Below are 19,308 nucleotides of genomic sequence, written 5' to 3' on the forward strand. Positions count from 1 at the left end.
GGTGGGGTGGAGGGCGTGAACAGCAGTGTACAAACATAGACTGTATTGCTATTTGTTTTTACACTGAAATCCCAGAATTGTGGAGTCTTTTTTTCCCTTTTGCACGTGTTAATTTCCTCCCAAGGTGGAACAGTAGTGCAATTAAGTGGTCGAACAAATGTTAGGGACTTCTGCTGTAATTTATCTAAAGCATGTCAGCAATATTTCATCGAGACCTTGGGAAACTGTTAACTTTTGAGAAGTCCTTCAAGCAAACTGAATTTAATTTTATCATATGTAATAATTCTTGCTTTATTTTGAGATCCTAAATTGAGATTCCTTTAATGCAATTTGAGTCTATAGTTTCTTTTGAAGAAGGTTTCTGGTTTTATATCGTTTTGTGCTTTGCATCGTTTCTCTATTTGCAGCACGTTTGATGATGCTGCATTTGTCTTTGTTTTTTGCAGCATGTTTTTTCATTTGCACCACGTTCCTCTATTTGTACCTCGTTTTGAGTTTGTGAATTTGAATCGTTTCTGTACTTGAAGCCGTTTTCCTTAACTGAGACGCATTAGGCCGTTGCAGTGCGTTTGGCCCTTGTGGGCCACCGTAATAGTGCACAAAAAACATCAACTGCATGAACTGCTGTGAACTTATGTCATTATACTTTAGCAGCTTCTACGAAGCTCATGTTTTCAGTTACAGAAACTGCTGGGTAAGATGACATGGTGGAACGGCTTTATAGGTTATAGCAGTGAATACGCCGGCTTCTATGACCTCCCTGCACTTGTTGGTGCATACACATCAGAGGTTAAATAACATCCTTCTCTGCAATATGTAAAAGCACATCTAAGCAGCTGGTAGCTGGCAGTGGCGCTGAACCAAAGCAGCAGAGCTGTCAAGCAGCAAAAGTGAGATCAGATCGCTCGGCAGCAGAACGAGTGGGTCACGAATAAATAGTAAAATAGGAGCGTGTGATTGGTGGTTTATAACCATCCAGCTCCAGGGTGGGCTCATGGGCTGCAGCCAGCTTGGGTTTCCCTTCTTGGGGGTTCATGGCTCATTAGAGGTATCTGTACAAGTTGCCTGATTTTAGCTCACAGGCAACTCCAGCAGTATCTGAGCTGACTGCAGGATGAGTGGTCAGCCAATCAGGGGGAGCGGTCCTACAAAGTTTTCCCATCTTCCCTGAAAAAAACCCACAGGTGTCCCTTCTGCGTTGTCCCCCTCAACAGAACAGCAGAAGTGGAGGTGTATCAGACATTTGGATCAGATGTTGTATCTATTTCCACCGCGGCCAGCGAGGATAACCAACCTGCCTCCAGCCAACCCCCTCCCCCGATCCTTTCCATGATTACCAAGAAGATGCCGTGCTGAGCCCGACCTATTATTTCCAATTTTCTTCTAGTGAAAGTTAATCTAATGAGCATTATCGGCAGCTAATGGGAATTATAATTAGTCAGATGCAGCAGATTATCTGCGTATAATTAGCTGTGTCTGTCAGCTCCAATTAGCATGACAGGAATTGGGAGACCTCGTCTAAGGAGGAGAGGGTGAGATAGAAGAGGGAAAGAGGGAGAGGAGAGGTTGGCGAGAACAGGGGGAGGTGTGTGGTTGGTTAGGAGAGGCAGATTTTTGGCTCTGAGCTCAGCCGTATGTTGAGGAGAGGGGAAGTGCATCGAAAGCAACGCGGACGCAAATTATTTTTTGGCTCACACAAAGGAAGGGTGTTGATAAGATTTCTGAAAGAAGATACCACCATGAAGGTGTGACGAGGTGTGGGCATGTGGCAGGGCGTCCTGGAAGCAGAAGGACACATTTTAGATTATTTTGATCCCAACATAACCAACATGCATCCTTGAGGTAGTGTAGAGCTGTGAAAACCGCTATATAAGGTTTGTTTTCAAAATGCTGACCATGGACTAACGTTTGAATAAAACAGTGACTCATCGACGTGTTTTCCTGCATAAAATCACCTTATTTTTACAGGAAGTTCAAAGGATTAAATCACACAAAGCTGAAAATGCTCAGTTTTACATAGTTCAGTCAGTGATTTCACTTACTGATGAACATATAATCAATGTTTACCAATAAATTGCCATCTAGGCTTTAACCTTGTAATTCCCCACAGATTATACCTGAGATATTGGAATAACAGGAGGAAAACAACTAACAATCATGTGCAAAAGTTGGTACATTCTCTTTTAAGCTTTGTATGTTTCGTGTGTAAGTGCTAAACCATAGAAAAAAAAATCATCTGATGGTAAACGGTCCTGCTGTGAAGTAAACACAACCTCTGATGAATATCCACACTTTGTAACTGTGCCATTTTTTATTCAACATTATTCATGAATGCAAAAAAATCCTAAATACCCCTTTACTGCTTACTGCTGGTAATCATCAGCCTCTTCGATGATCTATTTAGCAGGTGTATAGACTTCTAAAAAAACAAATGTTTTGGTAGTTCACTGCTCCACGTGTTTTATAACCCAATGCCAAATGTTTTAAAATGTGATGCACATCAATCTCGAAAGGATTATAGAACGATTTCCAAACAATTTTCAATTCAACATTCTACGGTAAGAAGGATTATTCACAGAGAGAAAACATTCACAGCAGATCTTCCCAGGAATGGATGATCAATCGCATTTAGCCAAAATCCAGACCTTTCAGTGCTCAGAGAAACAAAAACCAAGAACTACATTTTAGAACCTTTAGAGATTTAACACTGAGCATCTTAAATGTTGAAGTTTATGAGAAATACCAAAAAGAATGTTTTGTTTTCAAAGGTTGGCAGGAGGAAGCCTCTTCTGTTTAAGAACATGGAAATACAACTGAGGTTCACAAAACTGCTTTTGAACAGACCACAAGACTTCTGGCACAATTTCCTATTGACATATGAGACCAAAGTGGAGTCCTTTGGCCTTGATAAATAAAATTGAATTGAAAAATTGAATTGATGCCCAGCACCATGTTTGGCAAGAAACACAGAAATTCAGCATAAACATCTCATACTCACTTGCAAGTACGGCACAAATCTCACAAAAATAATGCGTTTGGCTGGTGAGATAACTACTGAGCATGCTAAATTACTAGCTTTGGTCCATCCAGTCTCGTAATACCAGTTTCTGCCATGTGTGGTGTTAACGAACAACATAGCAGCTCAGTACAACATGATGGCACAAAGACGTTGCATGCAGGGCCGCCCCTGACCAAATTGGGGCCCTAAGTGAAATATTATTTGGAGGCCCCCCCGCCCTCAAACCTCTCCCCATCCCAAATGTATCATTGGTACAAAATGACCGTATAACATGCCATTTAACTTGACAACCTACAGTATCAATAATAACAAATTTAGATAAAGTAGTTTGACTGTATGAGTCAAATAAAATTCATATTAAAAAAAAAATATTGAATTCAAAAATTTAACCTGAAATAAATGAATAAATATGAAAAAAAACTGAAAACTGAAATAAAAAAATCTAAGTCACAAATAGTGATCAATTACTCATCAAAAGAAAGTAACTTCCACCACATCAATCTGCCATAAAAAACTGAAAGCAGGTCTAGCAGGTCTGACATCTGAACTAATCATGCACGTGTGCCTTTTACAGATGCACGCTTATCTCCTCAAAAATAGTCAAACTTCTTAACAATCTAAATTGACATGAAAATATAGCCAATTTGGCTAAAGTTTATAGTTTATAGATGACCAACTGCATGGGAATGTGAATGCATGGGACGTTAACAAAGTGTTCAAAGTGTTTATCAGAGAAAAACAAAAATCTCCAGTCTAGACCGAGACTGGAGGCTGATTCCTGTCAATGAGAGGCAGATCAGGTGTTTGTGCTGAAAACTTTTATTTCAACAACATACCCAGTTTCAAGTGAAGCACGAGTTTCCTCGTGTTTTGCCTTTTTTTATTCTTTCGCTCGCTCCTGATTTGTGATGTCTTTTGGAGGACATGTTGAAATCTCACCATCTGTAGCTCTGTGGGAGCCTGCCTGCACGCGCACCCCTCTGATTGGTCAGATGTCGAGTGCTGCCAATCATTGCGCGGTCAGTTTAGAGGTCTCTTTTCTTTCCTCCACCTCACGGAGGGGGAGGAAATCATCCATTGCGCATATGCGCAACCGTGCAAATGCGTCCCCTTGCGCAAAATGTGGCCCCCGTTGGAGGATGAGACCCTACGCACAACGCGTATCCTGCGTTTAGGGAAGGGTGGCCCTGGTTGCACGGTTTGTTAGCAAACTTGAACTTGCGGTCCATCATGTAGGTACTGCCCTCAAGTTACCATTTTAGGATAGAACAGAAACAGCAAGGACGGCTGAAGCTCTCAGGAAGTGTCAGGTTGTGGTTGATTAAGGACCCAAATGCAGGAGAGACTCCAGGAGGAAGGAGTTCCAAAAAGGTGATTTATTATGAAAAACAAACCAAAAACACTGCAGAGCAGGGTTAACAAAAACACAAGTGCTTTAGCCAAAAACCATATCTGAAACATGGAGGGGTCAAACAGTACGGACCAGCAGGGAGCAAGGGAAAAACAAGACCAGATATACACAGAAGGGTTGTGAGACACAGGTGCAGACGAACAGGGCAGATGGAAACAAGGGAAGTCAAGACAAAACTGAAACACAAAGAAAGGTTTCAAAATAAAACAGGAACCGAAACAGACGGTGACAGGAAGAGAACTTTACCAGCACCTCAACCACCCGGTACGGGGAAAAAGTCTCGTTTGGAAGCGAAAAAAGGGCAGAACAGGCTTATAAACAAAGTAATTATCAACTTACCATTGTGTCTGTGTCTCTCCTTTCTCTGTTCTTCATTCTCTCTGTCTGTTTCCTCTTTTCCTCCTCTGCCCAGTCTGGCCTCCGGCGTGAGGGTCCCCCCTTATGATCCAGGTCCCGGTCCAGGTTTCTTCCCTCCTAAAGGGGAGTTTTTCCTTGCCACTGTTTGGCTTACGTTTTTTTTTCCCAACTAAGGGAGTTTTTACCTGCCACTGTTTATGTTATGTTTATGTAATAATTGCTCGGGGGTCATGTTCTGGTCTCTGAAAAGCACCTAAAGACAACTTCTGTTATAATCGATGCTATATGAATAAAGCTGAATTGAATCAGCAGTGTTATCCCCTGTTGGAGACGGCTCATGGACAGCAGAGACATGAAGTTTGATACGTAACTTGCAACATTAAACCGCTGCTGACTTTTGTTTCACTAAACATGTTTCATGGAAAATCAAGTGAAATTATTATGGCATTAATTCACCGGTATATACAGTATATTCATCTCCACCATGTCCTGCCTGACCACAGTAGATTGACGCGCTGCTGACTTGACTAGAATTTCAGAACTGCACCGCCCAAAAGGAAGAAACGCGGACATAAGAAAGATGGCTGGGAAACAGAGATGGTATTAGAAATGATGACAAGAAAAGTGCAACTGAGAAAAATGGTTCCACTCTCAGTTAAAGATGTTTTTTATTTCTTTGTTATAGATTCTATGCTTTGATCTGAATTCAACTTAACTTAAAAGTGCTATATTCATGAGTGAATGTCCAAAAAGTTAAATAAACTGAGGTTATGCTCCAAAGAATAAAGAACTGCTTAGATTAAAGTCATATAGTTAATTGCTGCTAAAGATGCCTCTACAAGCTGTTGACTCAAGGGGGTATTTGATATTGTCCACCTCATTTTTTCCCCCTATTTTTGATTTTTGCTTCAATAATGACATGGTGCTGTTTTTGGAGATTGCATTTGCACAATACCAAGACCCACAGAGATCAGATGATTTATTTTTCAAGTTTCTACACACTAAGTATTTCTGTGAACTGGTAATTGAGAAACAAATTGCCAAGTGCTTTGTCAGACTGCATCGGCTCAAGCTGATGGTTTGACATCAGGGATAAAATCACACGTATTATATGACTCTTCCAAATATTGATTGCACTGCCGTACTTCATCTCCCTCCCAACGGGAAAACATTCCTTCACAGGTACACACAGTACTCCATGTCTAACAACAACTACAAATGAAACAAGCCTTCTACACCCTGGTGATATTTGCATTCACTCCACACTAAAAAAACAACAAAAAAAAAACACTTTTTTTTCCTGGTGTTCTTGAAGCTTAACAAACCACTTTGCAATGTTTTTAATCAGTCTCATATCACCAAACCAACGCTACTGGAGGCCCAGTGGGAACTGTCTCAATGAACACGTACTGGAGGATACACAGGCTGCTAAATAGCTTTTGATTGAGGAAACACTGAGCTACATTTGCATAGATTATCTCTATCTATTTGACCAGGCTGTATGTGTGAGTAAATCACAGCATGTAAATAAGTGAAGTCAACAGTCAGGCACACAGCCTCGCCTGAAGTATGCTAAACAACGTAAACAGCGGCCCACACAAACACGGTTTAAGCTTTCATTCTTTACCTGTAAGCAAACACGGCTGCAAGCATCTTCGTGCAGGTATGTTTGTGCACATAAAGCACGCCCAGGGGGCTGTGGGCTTTTGTTTCCTGCCTTCTGACAGTGTAGAGTTAATGTGATAAAGCTTTAAGCTTCTCTTTGATGGAGATTATTGATCACCCACAGGTCATATTTATTCACGGGCAGACAACACACACGCGTCTCCATCCTAACGCCATCCTAACGCCCCCCCACCCCCACTCAGGCTAGGTCGGTGCGCCTGCGTCTCGCTGCATTGATGTCTTGCCTCCTTGACAGGTGTGCTGAAACCGACAGCATGATTTGTACCCCGGCACAAACACGCCTAGCAACATCAATTCCCCGCGGTACGCCCGGGAAACGCCTGGGATTGCATGTGATTGCGTATTTCCCAGCTTCGGGTTGAACTGCATAACAGCGCGCAGCTGGGGAGCTGCTGCGGGTTCAACACCTCCCTCATGAGCACTTTTGTTTGGTGTGGATACAGATTATCACTTGGTTTATTCCCCTGTGTATAAGCTCCTGTCCTTTCTTGTTGGTTCAGCTTAGCCTGGCCTGCCTCACTAATTCTTTTCCTCTGCGATATGAAGGATCAGTCTGGCTCTACTTGATCTAACTTTGATTTGCAGGTGGAAGTACCAATGGATGTAAAATAAACTGCTTCTGGACACCATTGGACAGGGATACAAGATGTAATGATTGTGTGAAGGAATGTCATCTGGGTGGTTTTTTAATAGTGGCTCTTAGACGCGCCTGTATGAGTCATTTCATAAAACCTAACGCTCCTCTATTGCTATGCCATGATTTAGAATTTTTGTATATGTTCTTTACCTTTTTTCTTAAAAAACATTTTTTTGTGTTTTTCAGTTCAGTCCACACTATATATATATATATATATATATATATATATATATATATATATATATATATATATATATATATATATATAATATTTATCCACTGTATTGCTAGTTGCTAAAATGTAATATGCAGTATGCAAGCAAATGCACAATGTGAAGTATGTGAGAAATACCTGAATGGTGGGCTACTTCCAGAAAAAGTGTTTGATGTGCACCTGACAAGATTATCTTGCATACTATATCCCATAACACAGTGAGACTTTACTGTGCAGCAGGGTTGCATCAAGGCTCAACAGGTGGTGCTTCTGACATGCCTTCATCACATCAGAAACAGCCAATCAAATTTCTTCCTGCTTGCTACAGAAACAGGCCCTGCACTTTGAAACTGTCCCGTCTCCAATGTCCGATTTCAATAGCTAGCCCGATTTGTTTGGCTCCTCTGCAATGCACAGAACCACAACCCAGTTCAGGGACACTTGACGTCCCTCCTTTCAGAGAGGACGGACGCCGTCTCTAGGGATGCGTCCAGTGCATACGGGAGAGCCCACGGTTAGCGTGGAACTATTCACATTGCATATTATATAATATGCATGACTTGATTTTAAGGTGACATATTTCTCACCAACGGAAACCACTGTAAGTACATGTATATATTTAATTCTGCTTTATATACAACGTACGCACTATGAATTTTCAAAACTGGCCCGTCTTGAGAGTGATTTCTTCCCATAAACAGACCTGTTGCATGGGGCCCTGTAGCCACTAGAGGGGGCTCAATTTAAGAGCTGTGAAGCAACACCTTCTGTGTTGCTGTCAGAGTTGTTGGTTTTTTCCCATTCCTCATTTAGATTTTTTTTTTTCCTTTGGGCTTTCTTTGGCCCCCTCTCCCTGCCCTAACTGGGTTGATTTTATTAGCTCAACTTCAATTTAAAAATTCAGATCTAGAAATATTGCTGGTTTTTCTCTTAAAGTGTAACAGATTAATGCACTGCAACAGGTCACGTGAAAGGGTTCAAATTCCTCCATCACACTTAACTTTTACATAGGGGACACAATGTTGTACAGGGGCCCGATGTTTCCCTGCATGTTTCACTTAAATGTTGCCACCTGTCTCTTGTCAGCCTGTGTGCATGTTTAGATTGCTTTCTCCTCCCCTTCCCAGTCCATCCGTTTTCTTCACTGTTACAAAAGTTTTGCATACTGTTGTGCCACAAAGGGGGTGCTGGTTCAATTAGTAGATAATTATTAATAATTGTCCTACGATATTTATTAATAATTAATGAAGAAGCTGACTTATCAAAATGAATCAATCAAAATGGGGCACCACCTGACTTTAACAGGGAAATAATAACTAAACAGCTAAATCAGTCTCAAAGTTAGTGAAGTAAAGTATTACCTATGTGCCAGTCTGTTTCCGGGGGGGGGGGGGGCGTTACAGAATAACAGTGAAGGAAGGAGTCCGAGCACAGGCCTTTGCAACCAGCAGCTGTGACAAATATGTATAAAACAAACAAAAACAACTTCTCTCATTCAAATGATTCAATTTATTTACACAAGTGTTAATAGACAATGAAACAACACTTGGGATACATTCATCTATGTTAGTGTATGTGTGTGTGTGCGTGCGTTAGTGAGTGTGTGTGTCACAATGGCTGTTCATGCGCATGAAAAGAAAGATGGATGGCTGACAAAGTCACGTGGTAAACCAAGAAAACCAAGAAAACCAAGAAAACCAAGCTCTTCTGATGTTTCCCACACAGAGACGCACCAATGTGAAACTAGCTTCACATGTCATGGAGTAAAACCCCCTCTTTTATTGAAGTTGAAGGAAAATGTATCACAAAACCTGTTGATATTGCAAATCATTTCAATAATTATTTCAAATGTAAGGTGGATGTAATCAGAAGGATGGAGAGCTGTCAGGTGCCTTAATAAGGAAATACATCATGTTTGACAAACAATGTAATTTTGATTTTAATGCTGCTGGAATTAAAAAGACTCTTCCTTAAAACAGACAAGCCTAGTGGGGTTGATGATCTGGACGGCAAACTAATACAACTGTTGGCAGAATTTGTAGCCAAGCCTCTAGCCTATATTTTATATTATACATATCCTGGTTACTCCTTGCCAGCGTTCCTGAGTTTCTATTGGACTTCCCTGCACATGCAGCACCCCGAGTTATTAATAACGTCACTGTTCGCTACTCTTGCCTCCCTGTCTTTTGCATTTGGGACTGCCTCATGGAAATAAAACATCAACACACAGAAAAAAGTGACACACAGATAAAAGTAAACAAATCGATGAGCTGCACAACAAAAGTCAAGACATCGTGTTCAGCATCTAAAAGCTAGAGAAGAAAAACAAAAGTCTTTGAACTGTGTTTTAAAAAGATCAAGTAAGCAAGAAAAGCTATTTCAGAAAGCAATGAATCAGCACGCCTTTGAAGTGGATGATAATTAAATTAAAAAGAAACAGAAAACAGATTTTTTTCTTATTACAACTTCAAGACATCTTTTTATAGTTTACAACACTTTTGTAACCTGCATTTTTATAGGTGGGAAAACTTCCTGTGATTAGCCAGCTAATGGGAGAGGAAAATGTCCTCAGCTTCCTACTCAGGCCCCTTTCTGGTACTATATATTCACAAATATTACCACTCATTCACTTCTTAATACATCTTTCTTCCTGTTATTGATCTTATTAGCAAAGTATAAGCGGTATTCATGTGTAACACACGGTGACCTCTGATTGGACGATGGGCCTTTGCTTTCAGTAGTATTATTATATGAATATTGACACATCATAGGCTGTAAATCCTTCCGGCCTTTGTAACAACTTGTCACGATGCATCTCCAGATACCGTACGGGGGAATTTACACCGCCAGTCACAATGTTTGGGCATTTTGATCGGGAGATGGGTGAGGCCTCGCTGGAAAATCGATTCATGCCTGTGAGGGTGGACACGGTTCAAGCCGCACTGAGCCTCCCAGAGTCGAGTGTGTGTCTTCTGGGCAAAATCTGTGGATTAAGGGAGGCCTGAACTTGAAACAGGAAAGGACAGAGCACTCAATAACACACTGATTAATGATAATAGCATGCAAGCCAGGGGGATAATCTTTCTAAGCTCTTTTTATCTAAGGACCGATTGACTGAAAACATGGAGGACAGAAATAAAATGCACCAATCCCCAATCAAACCAGGTGCCTCCAAACTGGCTAAATGTTTGTTTATGTGTTAAGTTTTTTTTATAAGAATGATTAGAAATGCACGCACTGTCACATCAAGGTATGATTTACCTTTTACGTGACTGAAAATATTTGTGAGTCTTAAGTATTTTCAATTTGTAGACATGTGTTCTTTTCTTTTTAATCTCACACGGCAGTACTAAATCAAAGGCTCTTTTTCACAGCCATCACTCTTTCTTGAAATTGTCTGGGTGTGAATAAATGCATTCAAGTGATACTACTCAGAGCGACCATCCACTTATTTCTCTCCACCAAGTGTCCACATTATCCTCCAAATGCATCATCAATCTGTGCATCCATCAGTGCAATTTTCTGTCACCTTGCTCCAAAATAGCATCATAAAAGCGTCACTCATGATAACGACAAATTCCCTCTTCCCGTTGTATTCCCCCCAGTTATTAAACGCTTATTGACAGGGGCTGAAAATGGAAATGACGGTTTTATCCGGGGCCTGCTCATCAATCTGGCCCATTTGAGACTTGGAGGCTCTGCTGAAACATTTGAGAGGCGCTGATCCTTGTGCCTGGGCCTCATCCACTTGCTCTGTGAATTTGCTACAACTGCTGGCTAATTTATGCAGTCTCATGGATGCAATTATTCCCAACGTTCACAGTTGTGAGGAACCGCGGGGACGCTGACAGTCTCAACACGGATTGGATGGCGGTTTGATTGGTGTTTATCTGAGGAGCTTGTCATTGCTGTGATCTGAGCCTGGTGGGAAAGGCCTGCTGAGACGAGCTGAGTGTTGAATGTGTGTCTGTGTCTGTGTGGGTGTGTGTGTGTGCATGCAACCACCCTCCACCCCTTTGTCTCATGTCCTTCATTTTGTTCATTTTCTACCCTTTTATGTGCCCTTTCTGATCTCGCTGACAGCCAGTTGGATGCCCTCATCCTCTTGTCTTTCCCTGCCGAGCCTTCTTTTTCATCTTTCCCCTCATCCCGTCCGTTCTACTCCATCTCGCATTCAAGGGCTAAGCATCAGCTCTCCTGGCCCCTCGCTTCCTGTTCGATTGGCCCAATAGTTTATTCACTTCACCCAGACACAAAAGGCATCAAGCTGACTGATCAGCGGGGCAGGAGCCAGGCCGCAGCTGATCAATGAGGCCTTGGGCGGAGGAGGATGGATGGAGGGGGTGAGGCCGGCGGTGGGAGAGTAGGCGGTACGGGGGCAGTGGTGGAGGGAGGGCCGGACAGGTAGGCTGACGGACGCACAATCAACGGGCCGATCGATGGGAACTTTTGCTGAGCTCAGATAAGAGCGCGCAGCTCGTGCAGGATGTTCCCCCAGATCCTCCCCGACAGGAGCTTTTGTTTCCCACGATCACAAACTCAATGTTTCTGCAACGCAAACAGAAAAAAATGCGATGCATGAAACAGATAATAGTGGATCATTTGTTCATTTTAGCATCTCCATTGAAACACGTGTAAACATCTGCTCGTGTGTTGTGAAAAGTCACTTCCTCACTTATGAAACGATGAATGAAGGGAGTGTTGACGGGAACCATTCATGCCTTCATGCAGACGATTAGATTATATTGATCTGATATATCAGAAATGAAAGACGGTACTCATGTTTTTGCTGTCGTCTCATTTCATTGCTTTCAAATACAAATCTAGTTAAAAAAACTGCTGTGAAAAAGAGAACCAGCTACTGGTACAGTTCCTGTGTTAGAGTTCAATAGAGAACAGCGTTATATGAAGAAAGTTCACTTTAACCTGGATTTTTTTGGTTAGAGCTGAGATTTTAAAGCTCCAGTAATTAATATTTTGATTTTAACAATGCTGGAAGGGTCTTGTAGTATGAGGAGAGTTGTTCATAATGATGAAACCCGATATATTAGGTGGTTCATTCATTTACATATACCGAGCAATGCTGTATCTGTTTTAAGTTCGGCATCTTTCACTTACTGTTCACGATCACTGCTTTCATCGGATCTTTATTCCCTTTAGCTGCCAGCATCTGATTTCAAGAGAAAAATCTTTCATAAATCTGTTAGTGTTTTGGCTGATGCAGATGCTCGGTCATCCAGGTCATCCTCGAGGGCTTGAATCAACGGTATTGCAGTATTTTTCTTTGTTCTTGAGGACGTTTCACCTTCAGTCTTGGAGGATAGATGGAGGGTTCCTGGATGATAGGTGAAATGTCCTCAAGAAACAAGAAAAAGAGTCACGGCTGCCTTTGATTGGAGCCCGTGTTGGTCAGAATAAAACAGAGGAGCTCACTCAAGGAGGTCATGTGTGGGAAACGCAGCTGGTCTTCAAAGGTATTTGCACACATCATGTGTGTTTATAAAGCCAATGTGCAAACCAGCTTAATACCTATGTTGTTCTGTTTGATGAGAAAAAAGAAAGTTGTTCAGTAGATTTAACTATTAAACAAAACATTATCAACCTTAATAGTATTGATCAAAAACAGCTTTATTTGAACAACATTAAATGTTTTTCACGTTGTCATTATTTATTTAACAAACATGAAGCTAAGTAAGTCAATCAATCAATCAATCAATCAATCAATCAATCAATCAATCAATCAATCAATCAATCAATCAATCAATCATGTGTGCAGGAGTAAGAGCCCCCTGTATTCGGTATCTTTAAAAAAAAAATGATACACTTTAAACCAGGGGTTCTTAACCTTTCTGACCTCGGGGCCCAATTTTTTCAGTACAGAGTGGCCCGGGGCCCGTTAAATATTAACACTGTATAGCAGGGGTATTCAACTTTAAGAGGTCCATTTAGAGAAAATGTACTCAAGCGAAGGTCCAGAACATCATATATATATATATATATATATATATATATATATATATATATATATATATATATATATTCAAGTAGCCTCATAGTTGTATCAACATCTGCATCTGACTGTTATATTAAAAAAGTACATATTTGCCCATTAACATGTGTAACTTCAATTACACATATTTCTTTCTCTTAAAAATAAAATAGATTTTTTATTTTTCAAATGCTATCTTATTTTATTTCTTTACCAGCAGTTTGAATTTCCCCTTTTCTTTGTTAATTGTCTCAACACATTTGTATAATAAATTAATATAAACACATCTTAACAATTGAACAGTTTTGCAGTTTTTCTTTCTTCCCCTTAATCTTATGCCCTCACTTTCTGTCGTTCAGTGAGAGAACTGAGCTCTAATTTCTCCTGCCAGGACTTTAAATCTGGGCTGGATGGTGTCAGGTTCTCATGCACATAAGAAGGTGCTCATTGATGAACCTGGAACGATATTTAGTTTTAATTCTGTTCACTGTGGAGAAAGCTGCTTCACAGCTGTATCTGGACCCAAACATGTTTAAGATGGTCAGTTTATTTTCTGTGACTTCAGTTCAGACTTGAGTGGATATGTTTGATGAAAAACTTGTGTGTTTTGTTTCAGTGGCGTTTCACTTTCGCACTTTGAACGCCTCGGTCTCTGAACGTATGAGACACTGGTTTTGTCCCAGTGGGAAGACTGAACAGGATGAATTTGTCCATTCCGGGTTGAACTTTCCTTCCCACCTGTTACGTTTCTCATCTCTGTAAGAGTCAAGCTAATTACTTACTAAGTAACTTACTACGTTTTATTTACATTAATAAGTTGTCAGGACTGCGCGTGTCGGGTTTCATGCGAGCCTGAGCGGGCAGAGCCAGCACCGCAGCTCTCTGGTCGCGCTGCAGCAGTTACTTTCCGATGCTTTTTCGAAAGCCCGAACAGTCCAGTCCAGCAGACACGACAGCCCACGCATCTACATCTACCATCCTTCAGCAGTAACGACGGAGCCGCCGCCCGAGCGGCAGCCTCAGCCGACCTCCCCGGCCGCGGGGACGCGCCGGGATAAATGAGCACGCCCTGCTCGCTCGCTCTGGGCGCAGACCCAATTAATCGATCCCTGATCCTGGCGGATCTAAACCTACTCTGTGCAAAATGAAGGATTTTCTCTGTAAATACACACCATTTCTCTTACTATTACACGTACAGCTAGCTGAGGGTCTTCTTCTCCTCATTTGGTCGGGAGTTGCTATGCAGTCCCGCGGCCCCCGCGGCCCACACGTACAAAACTGAATTTTTTTCGCGGCCCACTAGATGGCGCTCGCGGCCCAAGTGTGGGCCGCGGCCCTATGGTTAAGAATCACTGCTTTAAACAACAGTGCAGTAAATTCTATCAGGCTTGATATCTGTTAATAAGAGAGTTCATGTTTGACTCAATGACTGCGAAGCGTCTCGTTTTTTATTTCTGGGATGTCCCAGAGAGTAGGTATCTATTTTGAGAACGGCAGATCTCTTGAGAGCTTTCTTTGAGTTTGAGCTTGAGTTTGAGTTTGAGTTTATTTCGATCAGCAATCATTGAAAAATGTCCATCCAACAAAACAAGAAAGGGTACATAAGTCTTACCGAAAGGGTTAGGGCTGAAGCTAACGAGCTTATAGATGCCCTAACCTTTATACCAGCAAATCATATATAGCATACATACAGTACGCACACATACACATTGATACATTCATGCATCTACACCCATATACAGTGCACATACTCATATACACTTCTTCTTCCCAATGATCTTTCTTACTGAGGAACCCTGCACCCTGAATGGTTTAGAAATGGTTTAGAACCCTTTCCAGATTGAAGTGCTTCAATAATTATTTATTTAAGACCGTTGCTTATGTTTTTATGTTTTCCCCCTTTGACATTGTGTTAACCATCTTAAAAGGTCTAGAGATCAAACTACTGGTGATCAGTTCATCAAAGGCTTCTGTTCAGCAGCAACTGGCTGTAGCTTACCCTCTTAAATCCTATCGGGGCAGTGGGGGGGTGCTTATATTGCCCACATGATTTTTTCATTTATTTGGTTTAATTTTTGTTTCATAAACTGTACTGATGTTGTAGTTACTTAATAATAATACCCACTACAATCAGAAGATTTATATGTTTTTACACAATTAAGAGGAAAATAAGAACATTGAGAAAAAGATGGAGCGCAAATGTTTAAACCTGACTGGACAGTTAGATTTTTAGGGTGATTACAGCCTATTTCACTGCCCAAAGAGAGACAGTTTGGCTGTCTTCGAGGTGCAGTGGGTTCGTTAGGGCAATCCCGTTTTCCTTTTCAACTGCTGGGGTTTGAAACTTTCCCCCTTTCATGCATTGTCAACAGTTGGTGCACACTCACAATCCCATGAACATTTTCTTGAAGCTGAACAAGTAGAAAAAGCTGGTATATTTGAATTATATATTTTTTTGCATAAGTATTTCCAGACTTTATACTTATATCTGATACAGTAACTCTAATTGGAGATGTGAATTTCGCACGCATCTTTAATGCACCTATGAGAACATTTCTTCTGGTGATAAGGTGTTTGATAGACCTCTAAATATGGATATAATGAACATCAGAGCTAAATTTTCTCCATACCATCCTGGCACACCTGGTGAGGTTGCATAACCAGCTCCACTGTGAGGTGAAATCTCCACACAACTTGGACAGAAATTGGCCTCAAGCCACATCTGTGCAAGTGGCAGAAGTTCAAGACTCTTGCTAGCTGATCGATATTAAGCTAATTGGAAAAGAGCGGCAGGAAATGTGTTAATGTGGCTGGTCCTATGCCTGCACTTCCAACACGCTCTCCTCATCTCCACCTACTCTCAGGGGGCGAGTCTTGGTCCTTTAATCTAGTGGTTCCTAATAAGGCTGGAGCCACTGGTCAGCTTGAATGTACATTACAGCTGTTCTTGCAGAGACACCCAAAGACTTAGAGCTGTGGCTGCTTGCTCATAAATGTATCTGTTTGTAGTTACATATATGCACGCTCGACATCTGGAGGCTTGCTGTTTGTTGCATCAACCTGCTACTATCAATACAACAGGAAGACATACAGTAGTCATGAGAAAACAAACTGGCTATGGGCAAAAAAACCTTCAAGTGACGATAGAAGACAAGCCAGGGAGAAGAAGGAGGGGCCTTGCAAAAAGAACATATGAAAAAAAGGAAAAAAAATGATTTGTTCAGATGGGTCATTGGTCGACTAAGGGCCACTACAAAAAAGCAAAAGCATTTATTCTAGTGCTCTGTTACTGTCCAATCAGCATTAAGCCAAGCGAGCAGTGCCCCCTTCAGGACCAATTTCAGTCAGGTTCAAAATCCTGCAAGATCTCCCTCGTAGAATCTCATATCAATGTAACATTGAACGAACAGAGCAGCAACAAAGACATCAACATCAGTTTTAGAGTCAACCACCATTCGCAGGAACCGATGTACGATGAAGAAAAACTGGCACCGAAACAATTAGGGGCCAATCAAACACGTTTCTGTAAAGGCTTGGAAATTGTAAAAACTTGGATTTTCTCGCAGGTCGTACGATCGCAAAAAGTGAATGAGTTGTCATTAACTGTAATTATTCATTTATACCACAATGTGGCACCATAACAAATGGAAATGTGGGTAAATATCTTCCAATACTAGACAAGGCAGTAAAGACTTGCTCGGATGGATAGAAATATGAGTTTCTCATGATTTTGTTAATAAACTGAAATGATTGAGTGAATGGTCGACCTAATCTAACTGAAATGTAGTTGAAGGAGCTTGAGGGCCGTTTCATGCAAGGAAACCACAAATATGGCATTAGTTTAAGCTGTTCTGCACTGAAGAATGTGAAATACAAAGATGAGGAGAAAGTTAAAGAGGAAGACTAGATGTGGTGTGAAAGGGAGGGAAGGAAATAGAGAGTCTCTTGTTCCACGTCAGACTCAGGGGAGACGCTGCGTGTCATAGGAAAGCATTGTACTGCCAGATGTGAGTGACAGTGATGGGCATGGTGGGCCGGGGATCCAGCATTTTCAGCTCATCCCAATTCCCCCCAGCCAGGCCTCCGTATCCCTGTGACAAGAAGAGGAAATGTTCTGTCAGCTCAAGTGTGACAATCTTACTCATTCATTCACTCACTCATTCACTCCTTGCTACTTTGTCTGACCTCTTTGCTTCAAATTCAAATACCTTTCACTTCCTTTTAATGAATCCTTTCTATATTTTTTCCGAATACCAGTCTTTTTGCCCCGTCGTGTTTGTCTTTTGTCTTACCTACTGGCTCTCTAACACTCTCATACTCTTTTAATCTATTTTTCTGTCCTCTTTTGTCTCACCCAGTGCTCTGTCTTCAGTCCTTGGTTTGGCAGCGCTGAAGTGGTTGGCACAAAAACAGAGCAGGTGGTCAACACCTGCCTGCTTCCCCAAATTATGACCCATCCCTTTGATAGACCACCATTTGTCCGCATCAAAAGCGATGTCTTACGGACATCCTTGGGAGATCACCTCTCGTTTTCACTGTCTAAACTTTGGATTTCAGCATCAGTTTCAGGTCTCGACAGGTCTCAGTGTTTTCCGGCACCTTTTAGTGGAGCATTTGCTTCGAGGCAAAGAGGAGGGTTTAAAAAGACCGATAAAGACAATAAAGCCTTCTTTGGCTGGAGGGAAAGATGCAGCAAAGCCCTCAATAAATAACTGTATCAATCTGCTTATGTAACAGCATACTCAAAATACTTGTCTGAATATTTGTGCTTGAAAGCAGTGCAATCAGATTGGTTCCAATTGGAATACAGATTTGGGCTTTGGGTTGGATTCAAATCCACTTGTCACCAATTTCCTTCATAGCTGTAACAAACAGAGTTTGTCAGCACGGCCAGAGGGTCTAGGGCTTTTTGTGGATGAAGTGGTGTTGAAGTCATTCAGCTACAACCTCCAGCTCTCACTGGTATGGATGGTTATCCAAAGGATTTCCCAAAGCTAATACTGCTAATCTGGGAAAATGACACAGTCCCTTGGCTCTATCTCTGCTCCAAAATTGAGTATAACTCACTCACTCACTCACTCACTCACTCATCTTCTTCCGCTTGTCCGTTCGCGGGTCGCGGGGGCAGCAGCCTCAGCAGAGATGCCCAGACTTCCTTCACCCCAGACACTTCCTCCAGCTCTTCCGGGGGGAGTCCAAGGCGTTCCCAGGCCAGCCGAGAGACATAGTCTCTCCAGCGTGTCCTGGGTCTTCCCCGGGGTCTCCTCCCGGTGGGACATGCCTGGATTCTAGCCGGTATCTCTCAACCTCACGCACAAGCTCCGGCTCCTTCCCCCCCAGCGAGGTGACATTCCATGTCCCCACTGTGAGGGTTTTAGTCCGGGGATTGGGTCGTCGAGGCACCCCGCCACGACTGCTACCCAGCCCACAATGCACCAGCCTTTCATGGACCTTCCTGCGGGTGGTGGGCCTACAGGAAGGCGGGCCCACGTCGCCGTTTCGGGCTGAGCCCGGCCGTGTCCCACGGGCAAAGACCCGGCCACCAGGCGCTCACCAACGAGCCCCAACCCCAGGCCTGGCTCCAGGGCGGGGCCCCGGTGACGCCGATCCGGGCGACGTAACTGTCGTTGTTCTTCTATTATCCATGATTGGCTTTGTGAAATTGAGTATAACACAGAGGACAAAAAAAATATGCATAGCTGGGATTTACCTAGTGTACATAAACCAACCAGATTCCATCAAAGTGAGGTCCAGTTAATCTTTGGCAATGAATTTGGCGACAGCTCTGTGACAGTCAACCATTTTATCCTGCATCATGCATTGAGTGTGAGGCGACAAGGATGAGAATCAGCTCCTCCAAATCTGACAGCATTCTTCTCAGATGAACTTCAGATCACTTCAAGTTAGGGGTGAGCTGGTGGCTTCAGTGGAGGTGTTCAGCTATCTTGGGTTCTTTTCACTAGTGAGGCAACAATGGAGCAGGAGACCAACATGC

This window comes from Cololabis saira, chromosome 23, assembly GCF_033807715.1.
Source record: "Cololabis saira isolate AMF1-May2022 chromosome 23, fColSai1.1, whole genome shotgun sequence".
Lineage (NCBI taxonomy): Eukaryota > Metazoa > Chordata > Actinopteri > Beloniformes > Belonidae > Cololabis > Cololabis saira.